General features: G+C 35.2%; 1 long non-coding RNA gene across 1 annotated transcript; it reads right to left on the reverse strand.

Moving 5' to 3' along the window:
- LOC106504957 lies at positions 7588–9680 on the reverse strand. The gene is made up of 3 exons (XR_001298950.2): positions 9575–9680; positions 8993–9085; positions 7588–7983 (listed from the first exon to the last, which is right to left on the reverse strand). It is a non-coding gene; the product is annotated as an uncharacterized LOC106504957 (long non-coding RNA).

A 10739-nucleotide genomic window follows, 5' to 3' on the forward strand; every position in this document is an offset into this window, starting at 1 on the left:
TTTTTTTTTCCTGCCTCAGGATTGCTTTGGAAATTCTGGGTCTTTTATGGATTGGTATAAATTTTTGGATTGCTTGTTCTAGTTTTGTGAAAAATGTCGTGGGTAATTAGATAGGGATTTCATTAAATCTATAGATTGCTTTGGGTTGTACAGCCATTTTAATGACATTAATTCTTCCAATCAAGGAGTATGGAGTATCTTTTCTTTCTTTGAATCCTCTAATAAAGATCCTGAATTTTTCATAGTATATTTATTTGGATTAGAATTGCTATATAAAGTATCTACTATTACAAAATTGATTCTCTAAGTTAACCTCTTACCTAAGTTTAATGTCACTTTTCATCTTATACTTGAATCCCTTGAACCAAATCATTTATTAACAATCTACAAAACTTGTAAAAATCCAGTGGACATATTACAGATACAACCCATTCTAATTTTGCATGTTTCTGACTTTCCCGTTATCCCATTGTTTACCTGGTTTTGATTATCTGCTATGATTTTTTCCCATAATACCTTACTAACCCAAAAAAATTTTTAACAAATACATAATGAGAGAAAGAATGTCTCATCAAGCCAAGCTACATTTTTGGAACTTCTCTTTTCCCTTGATAATCAAACTAAAAGACATTAGTTGGTGATTACATTTAGATATTGTTAAGTAATAAAATTGCATACCTAGAAGAATAAAGGTATTCAACTCAAATCCACTAAATAATATTAGACACATGTTTAAATGAGTCTATTTTAGTAATTTTTTTTAAAAAAGCAGAAGGTAATGATGAAATCAAACTCAAAATTGTAACTTAAAGAGGGTTTTAATGGATTAGAGCTGAGATTTCAGTATAAATTCATGTTTAGTTTAAAATAAACACAGATGATTACATATGTAGAAACATGTATATTTGTTTATACACTAGCTAGTAAACACATACATTTCCTTGCTCTGTCAGCGAGAGGGCAAGAAACAGTGACATTCCAGTAGCAGTGAGGAGACCTAACACCTAGATCTTAGTTCCTAGTACCACTTTCCAAGAAGGAACCAGGACTCCTTAGAGAAATGGCTGATTCTAGTGTAGGGGCAGGAAATAGGATGATCTTGGAGTATCTTCAAGTGCTAGAAGAGTGAAGGTAGCCCTCCCTCCCAAAAAAAAAAAAAAAAAAAAAATCTCAAAACTTAAAACCCAAAGCAAAAACCCATGTGATGAAGACATGTCAAAGGGACACATAAGCAAACTGAAAGATTTCCCAGAAAACTGCAACAATTTGAGAAACTTAAAAACAAAACAAGGAGTAGCCACGTGGCTCAGCGGATCTGATTCTGTCACTACTGCAGCTTTGGCTGCAGTTGAGGCATGGGTTCAGTCTCTAGCCTGGGAACTTTCACATCCAGTAAGTGGGGGCAAAAAAATAAAACAGAACGGTATTGGGTTATAACACAAAGTATAAAATAAAATCTATGAGTTCATACTTATAGAACCAGATGATTGAATAAATAGATCAGGGGAGACAAATTTCCTGTACAGAGTTGCAAATAATTTGTGTAGATAACTCTGCTGGCAAGAAATAGGGCCATAACCTCCACTCCTTTAGTGTGGACTGTGCATAGTGCTTCCAAAAGGTACAAATGGGAAGGAGGGGAAAAGTAACTTTACAGGGGAGGAACCTGGTGAGCACTCCCTCAGACAGTGGATCAAGGTTAGCATAAACAATAACAAGTCATGTAAAAATAGTATCGAGTTCTCATCTTGGCACAGCGAAAATGAATCCGACTAGGAACCACAAGGTTGCGGGTTCAATACCTGGCCTTGCTCAGTGGGTTAAGGATCTGGCGTTGCCTTGAGCTATGGCGTAGGTTGCAGACATGGCTGGGATGTGGCCTTGCTATGGCTCTGGCATAGGCTGGCAGCAACAGCTCTGATTAGACCCCTAGTCTGGGAACCTCCATATGCTGTGGGTGCGGCCCTAAAAACACAAAAGACAAAAAAAATAAAATACAAATAAAAATAGTATTTACCCTTGATAGAAAGGAATAGGAATGGCACTCCACCTCTGTGATCTTCCTTCCAAAAATCCGTAACTCAAGTCTAACCATAAGAAAGATCACTAGTCAAACCCCAATAGAAGAGACTTCTATAAAATACCTGATCAATACTCCCCCAGACTGTCAAGGTCATCAAAAATGAGGAAAGTCTGGGAAACTGTCACCTGCAAGGGGAGTGTAAGGAGACATGACAGAATGTAACAAGGTATTCTGGATGAAATCTTGCAACAGTAAAAGGACCTTGAGTTAAAATAAGGAAATCTGATTAATATATAGACTTTAGATAATAAGAAGAATGTATCAATATTTGTTCATTAATTGTGACACATGTGTCATACTAACATGTCAAGGGAAATTGGTATAAGGTATAAGGGAATTCTGAAATATCATCTCAATTTTTCTGTAAATCTAAAACTATTCTAAAAACAGTTTATATTTTTGAAAGTATATGTTGGAGTATAAAAAGCCCTCTTGGTTTGAGATTGTATGTATAAACTATTAGCAGTCTAAAGGTCAATTGTATTGAGTTTTTATTTATTATTCTTTCCTTGGTTTGCAATGTTAACTGCATTCTTTTGATAATATGATTCAAAGCTATTTACTTTCACTCCCTCTGGCGAAAACTTCCCCATATGCTCCTCAGTATGCTATTCTGTAACCTCTTATTGCAGTATTTTTTTAATAAAAAACTCTTTGCAAAAACAATACATTGTGGAGCTGAGTTTTCAATTTTATTGAGTGAAGGACATTAGTTCTTCCCGTTGTAGGTTCAAATAAATTTTGTATTTAAAACATAGATTTCATATATATTATTTTACTCTGAAAAGGAAAATGTGCCTTGTTAGATAAACAAAATATACTGCAATATGTTACAGTTGTGGATCTTGAGGGCTGAAAATGACCCTGAAATGAAGAACTTCAAGTACAGGATTGTACAAATTATTTCAACAATGACTAAATTATGGCAGCCAGGACAAAAAGAACATAAGCAAAACAAAATTCTAAAAAAACTTAAAGCACATCATAAATCAAAAATATTTATAAATATTAGGAACAATATTCAAATAATAAAGGTCGACTTTTTTCACAATTTCTCAATATGGCACAGGAATATATGTGGGAGTCTATTTGCCATATTTATATAAATAAAGTCAGTTCATTTTTATCTGTTTTGGAGAATGTTTATTAAGATCAATGACTTTTCTCTGATATTAAAATTTTGCACAAACCCAGAAAAATTCTGGAAAGAAAGCTGTTTTTCCCTTTGTGCAGGATTGCTTTTTCTAGGGAGCTAAGATTGGAGAATTCATTTAGAAAAAGGGGGATTCTGGAGTTCCCGTCGTGGCGCAGTGGTTAACGAATCCGACTAGGAACCATGAGGTTGCAGGTTCGGTCCCTGCCCTTGCTCAGTGGGTTAACGATCCGGCGTTGCCGTGAGCTGTGGTGTAGGTTGCAGACGCGGCTCGGATCCCGCGTTGCTGTGGCTCTGGCGTAGGCCAGTGGCTACAGCTCCGATTGGACCCCTAGCCTGGGAACCTCCATATGCCACGGGAGCGGCCCAAGAAATAGCAAAAAGACAAGAAAAAAAAAAAAGAAAAGAAAAAGAAAAAGGGGGATTCTACTAGAGCATGATGATGTTACAAGTACAGAAAGCAGGCTTTAGATATTGGGGAAACTGGTACTGCTAAAGAAAATTATACCAATTCAAAGTAGGACAAAATAATGACTGTATGTCTTTTCAGTATCCTATCATAACACTGTCTGATAAGATCACCAAAGATTATCCAGTTCTCTAAGGGATGAGCCTTTGTTTGACTTACTAATTACCTTCGATTAAGACCCAGATTCTGTGAGTTATACGTCAGTGGTTTTTTTTCCAGTAGAAGTGTAAATGACTTCTCTCCGGTAGAAAAGATAATCCAGAAAGTTACACTTTTATCACCCTGTAGGATATTAACCATTTTATCTCTCACTGCGTACATTTACTTCAGGAAGACTTTTTTTCTTCTGACAGTGTAAATCAATCTTAATCTCTGTGTGTGTAGGTATTCACACATCTATACATAATATGTATGAATAATACATATTACATGTGTATATATATTTCAAGTGTTCTTTGAACCAGCTTAACCATTCTACTCGTAACTTTAAGTCAAATACACCTTTGACATATGTTTATACTGTATTTGTACGGGTCAAGCTATAATAAAATGACTCAAAGTATTTACTTTTAATTTTTCAGGTGAGAACTACATACATTCTTCAACCCTTTAAAACAGGTGACTGAAAAAAAGTTTTATGCCTCAATTCATTGGTTTAGAGCTGAATTACTGCCACTAGATTTCACCTCTTCCCAACTACTGCATATATCCTCATCTATTTATGATTGTGGCTCAAAGCAGTACTTGTGAGCTACTATTGGTAATGACAGAACACATAGCCTACCTTTTGTAATGTTGAACAGTTTGATCTTGTGATGGATGAACAATGTACCATAAGCTTTCAGAGCTTTTAAACAAAAGATCTTTGACTGATATCTGCTTAACATTTTACACTTAAAAACCCACCCACTTCATTAATGAAAATCAATATTTACTCATCTTTCATTAAATATTCTCAAGAGAATAAAATAGATTTCGATCTGTGGGTTATATGAGGGGAAAAACCTAATCGACTAACAACAACATTATCATCATCGTTATCTTTTCTAACAGAGAGAAATAATTTATCCAGTAATCAACTTTATCAATTGTCCTTTTCGGGACATAGTCACCACAGGATTGAATATAGTGCATAGATACTTGAAATACATAAAACAAGCGCAGAATAACTACTATGTTAAATATCATTAAATGATCATGTGGACAAATTAATGAACAAGTCATCTGGCTATGCAGTCAATCTAGGAAGGAAGATCTAGAAAATAACAGTTGTCCTTGAAACTCCCCTGTATGTAGCTTCTAGGACAAAATAACGAGTGTCAACAAATGGTGTAACCAGTATTGCCGATGAGAAAGCTCCTAAACGTTAGACTTTATATAACACAGTCAGCATTTTACACATAAATGGTCATGGAAGTACAAAGCCCTGTCCCAAGGAAAACTCCTTCTTTTCCTGCTTATATTTACTTATTGTTCTTACTGAACCAGTAATTTACAAGAGCCAGGAAGTGGCATGGTTGGAATTTTAATGCAAGACTTTTAACTCTATACCCAGTCCTTCTTCAAAAGATAATAGTATACATATTCTGTACACCTTGACTTTATTTCAGATCAGGGTTTATTAAAACTTATTTTGTATTTCAGCAAGGGAAAAAAGATTCTCAAGGTTTCACTTCATAGGAACAGGATGTGTGCATGTATAGTAAATTCTGAATAACCCATGCCAATAAAGAGCATTCGCATGAAAAAGGAAAATATAACTAGTGTAACACTTGCAATAGAGATCTGTTCTACCTCCAAAGATATGAATGTGTATTTACCTGTCCATTCACATGCATGTGTTTCATGACAAACACCATGTAGTCAATGCCTAATGTTTCCCACATATTTTCTGTCCAAATATTTAGTTAATGCCACCCACAATGGGGTTTCCCAAATACATACGTTCAGAAAACTTGAGGGTTTATCATTCTTTTACTGAAGTACTGTCTTTCTTACTGAGGCAAATTATACTTGTGATCCAAAGGCTAATAAATCTAATAAGCTTTAGGGTTTTTCAATACTTTAACAAATATACATAACACTACAATTTAGTCTTCCAACATAAAGGTGCCTTATTAAATAAGTCAAGTGGAAAGGCTAACCATGCTAGATTGGGGACTCAGAACCTCAGGTTCCAAGTTAGTTCACAGGACGTGTGTCACATGATACAATTAGTAAATCACCTGGAACTGTTTTCCTCAATGGAAAATCAGAGGGCTGGACTGATTTCTAGAAAATGGCTAAGTTCTTTCCCTTACACCTCATAATTGATAGTCTTCCTAAATTTTTCCTTCATGAAAAATAAATTTCAAATAAAATTCTTGTTTATGAAAGTATAAGCATCTAAAATAAATTGCAAATAACATTCTGTGTTTATTAAAGCACAAGCATCTAACATTTAAATAGATAGTTCATATCCTTTATAGTAGAATTATGAATTTGTTACTGGAGAAATGTTCAATTTATTGTAACAATAACTATAACTTTGACAGGAAGAAAAAAATTGTATCACTTAAACTTGGACATTCTGCAGTATTTTTTATATATTGACTAAAAATCAAACTGTATTAAATGCTAAGGATTATGTCATAAACTTTAAAAATAAACATCTCACAGATTGCCAGATTATTTATCTGAGAACATATAAATACAAACTAATATGAATCATTATAGCATTCACTTTTGAGTGTGACTAATGAAGTCAATAGTAAAACCTATATAACTGAAATTCCCAACTTTGAAAATTAAAAAAAAAAATTGTCAGTGTGAATTCTATAAGCTTCTGTTTTCCAATTCTCTAATTCTTCTTTTCCTATCAAAAATATTTCTCACTTAAGAATTATCTTCAGAATCATTAATAGCCAAATCAAGTTTCAATATGGTCTTACTAAATAATTTGGCACCTCACCTAAGGGAAAAAAAAGCAAATAATTTCCAGAAGAATTAAAACATAGTTTTTTCTATAAGTGTTGGCATTTCAGTTCTGCCCAGAGACCCTCTCAAATTTAGCTGGAGATAGTTTCCATGGTAACTGAAGAATGTGTTTGATGAGTCTTTGAAACAGACAAATAAGAATCTTTGCTTCTCATGCCACTTACAAGGGCTTAATTTCTAAAATATACAAACAGCTTATACAACTCAATAACAAAAAAAAACACCCAATCAGAAAATGGACGGGAGATCTAAAGAGACATTTCTCCAAAGAAGATATACAGATGGCCCACAGACACATGAGAAGATGTTCATCATCGGAAATTATTAGAGAAATACAAATAACTACAATGAAGTACTACCTCACATGGGTCAAAATGGCCATCATTAAAGTCTACAAATAACAAATACTAGAGAGGGTGTGGAGAAAAGGGGACTCTCCCACACTGTTGGTGGGAACGTAAATTGGTGGAGCCACCATGGGAAGCAGTTTGGAGCTTCCTCAAAAAACTAAAAATAGAGTTGCCATATGATCCAGCAATCCCAGTCCTGGGCATATATCCAGACAGTACTGTAATTCAAAAAGATACGTTCTCCTTTATGTTCATAGCAGCACTATTTAGAATAGCCAAGACATGGAAGCAACATAAATGTCCATCATGAGATGAATGGAAGATGTGGGACACACATACCACATATACATATATATATATATATAGTGTATGGGAGGTAGGCTAAGGAAGAATTGGGAATTTGGGATTAGCAGATGTAAACACATATATAGAATGGATAAGTCATAAGGTCCTACTGTATAGCACAGTGAGGTGTATTCAGTATCCCATAATAAACCATAATGAAAAAGAAATGAAAGAGAATATATATGCATATATCTGTATCACTTTGCTCTACAACATTATAAATCAACTAACTTCAATAAAATACATTGTTTTTAAGAAAGACTCTTTGCTTCTTACAAGTGAACAACAATTTACCTTTCTGATGCTTAATGGACTCGAATTTATGCTGGTTTAAGACAAAAACTGGAAAAAAAGTCAGTTCTGTCAACCACACAAAGTTTGGAAGGTAGCTATCAATAAAATTGAGGTCAGTATAAGATACTGATATACATCCCAGTTCTTTTAGTCTTCCTGAAATAATTTTTCCAAAGAGAGGAATATATTAACATTTGATATTAAATATCTTATACTGCTATGAAGAATTTTAAAAACTAATTTTCCTATTCCAAGAAAATATATCACTTACCATTGCCATTGTTGATTTTTAATTAATTACTTCCTGTGGAATCTGCAATGCAAAATTGTGACACTGTAAAAAAATCAGATTGGTCTTTAAAATTATTTTTTAATGGCCGCACCTGCAGCATATGGAAGGTCTCAAGCAAGGGAGCAATTCCGAGCTGTATTTGTATACACCATGGTTGAGGAAACACAGGATCCTTAATCCACTGCACTGGGCCAGGGATTCAATCTGCAACTCTGCAGTGACCCAAGCCTCTGCAATCAGATTCTTAACCCACTGTACCACAGCAGGAATTCTGGTCTTCAATTTTTTAATGTTTGTTTGGGGGGTTTGTTTTGGTTTTAGTAGAGAAAAATTAGGGATGGGTTAATGGGAATGCACAAGTCAGTATGTGAAGGAAGGAAATATTTGCAAACTACTGGGCTGAAAAACAGGTATACCTTTTCAAAAGGCTAAAAAAATCCCCATGAAAGTAAAAAAGAATATTGGTATAACTCAAGAACAAATCATGATCCTACTTAAAAGTATCTCTGCATACACTTGTATAGAAAAGATATAAAAGCAGATAAATGTACCCCAATCACAAACCAAAATCAACAAAAAGACAGTCAACTCCCTAAAAAAGAATCTGTGTTTCTCTTGGTTATGACACTGGTTACCAAGGTAGTGATTATATTTGAGAGACCCCTGGGTACAAATCCATCCTCTTGAAGACTTTCAATAAAATCTAAGTCAAACAGACCCTTCTAATGGACTAACTTGTGCTCCCAGTATTCAAATTCCCGAATCTTAGCAAATGGCGCTTGTTGCAAAGCAAAGGCAAAAATTAAGGTAATTATTGAAATTTTCCATTTAAAACTGCTTTTACCTCAACTCTCCAGAACAGAAAGTTATTTCCATCTAGTATAATTTCTTAGAACCCTGTGACCCAGGCATTGTAATTGGCTGGATAGCCAGTAGCCCACATAAGTATTTATGTGATTTAGAGAATATGAGTGCTGGTGTTGGGGCTCATGGCATGTAAAGTACAAGCTGAATTTAAGCTCTCCCTTACCTCTTTATCCAGACATATTTGGGCAGTATATAAACTGCACAGCTGTCTAAGATAGAGCATTGGATCTTAAGTATGCAGTGATGAATAGAACACCTACAGAAAACAATAATTGAAATCTGTTATTAAAGGACTGTTAGTATTTAAACCAACCCGATCAATAGTTTAAGAACCTACCATGTGCCAAGAACACTATTTAAGGAATACAAAAATGGGAGCTAAGAACTACAGAAGAACCCTCGTCATGTAATGACTTCTTCAAATTCCTATACCAAGAGACTTCACCAAACCAGTTGTGGCTTTTGGCAGCTGAAGACACATCCCCCTGGGATGACCTTACCCTTCTCCGAGTTCTGGCCTGCAAAAGCTCAAGGCTATCAAAAGAATTTAATGTTTGTTCTATCCTGTTCGAGACAATAGGACCCTGCTCCCCAATTCTTAGAACATTTACCAACAAAATCAAAACAAAAAAGAAAGCTTACAATCATAAATCCTTCATCCATCCCTTTAAGATAAATGTATATGTATCTCCTATAACCACAGAGTCTTTTTCAAGAACTGAAAGCCATTTCTTCAAAATGTTACCTGCAGAAAGGATAAGACCTCTGTCTTCCAGTCTCTTTCGGAGAATATAATCCTAACTTCAATTCTTGCTAGAAGCTACAGCTGGCCCAATCATGTGTATACTGACTGATCCTCTTACCCACTTTTCATAATTTTTCACTCCCCTGACACTGCTTGAGCACTCCCCTTTCCCTAATCCCCTTTTTTCCCTTTAAAACATTTAGTCACCTCTGTACAATTTGGAATGGAGCTCTGTTCTTTCCCCTGCTGCCAATAGTTACTGAATAGAATCTGTTTTCCCCACTCTAACTAATGTTTGGCTTTGTTTACCTTTGACAGGTCTAAAGAAAATATTCTAGTGGGAAAAATAAATGGCCATAAAATATAAAATAAATATGCTATGATAGTACGTTTGTTTGACTAGAGTGTGTATATAAAGACTGCACATTGATACAGATAATGATATATCTGAGAAGAAGAGGGACATCCATTGGGCAGAGGAGGAAAGAAATATGGAAGGAGAGGAAATTTATCTGGGAATTATGAGTTTGAATTTGAACAAGAGAAAGAGAATTTGGGGTTTTTTGTTTGTTTGTTTTTGTCTTTTTCTAGGGCCGCACGTATGGCACATGGAGGCTCCCAGGCTAGGGGTCTAATCGGAGCTGTAGCCACCAGCCCACGCCAGAGCCACAGCAACGCGGGATCTGAGCCACATCTGCAACCTACATCACAGTTCACAGCAATGCCAGATCCTTAACTCACTGAGCAAGGCCAGGAATCGAACCCACAACCTCATGGTTCCTAGTCAGATTCATTAACCACTGAGCCACGATAGGAACTCCAAGAGAAAGAGAATTTAATTTAGCACTGACATAGGTTCATATTATTCCAGAAGACATAAGCATTATCATAACTATACCAATAAATTGCAAGATCCATAAAGCACAGATCTTATTTTATATCTGTATCATCAATATGTAAAATACAATGGTCTAAATGAAAAGTCATCAAATTACCAAATACATGAAGTATAATTTAAACAGACACTAAATATATGAACTAAAAGGAAGCTTATACAAACTTAATCAGAAAATTGGGAGTTCCCGTCGTGGCGCAGTGGTTAACGAATCCGACTAGGATCCATGAGGTTGCGGGTTCGGTCCCTGCCCTTGCTCAGTGGGTTAAT

This window comes from Sus scrofa, chromosome 9 (genome assembly GCF_000003025.6).
Source record: "Sus scrofa isolate TJ Tabasco breed Duroc chromosome 9, Sscrofa11.1, whole genome shotgun sequence".
NCBI classification, from domain to species: Eukaryota; Metazoa; Chordata; class Mammalia; order Artiodactyla; family Suidae; genus Sus; species Sus scrofa.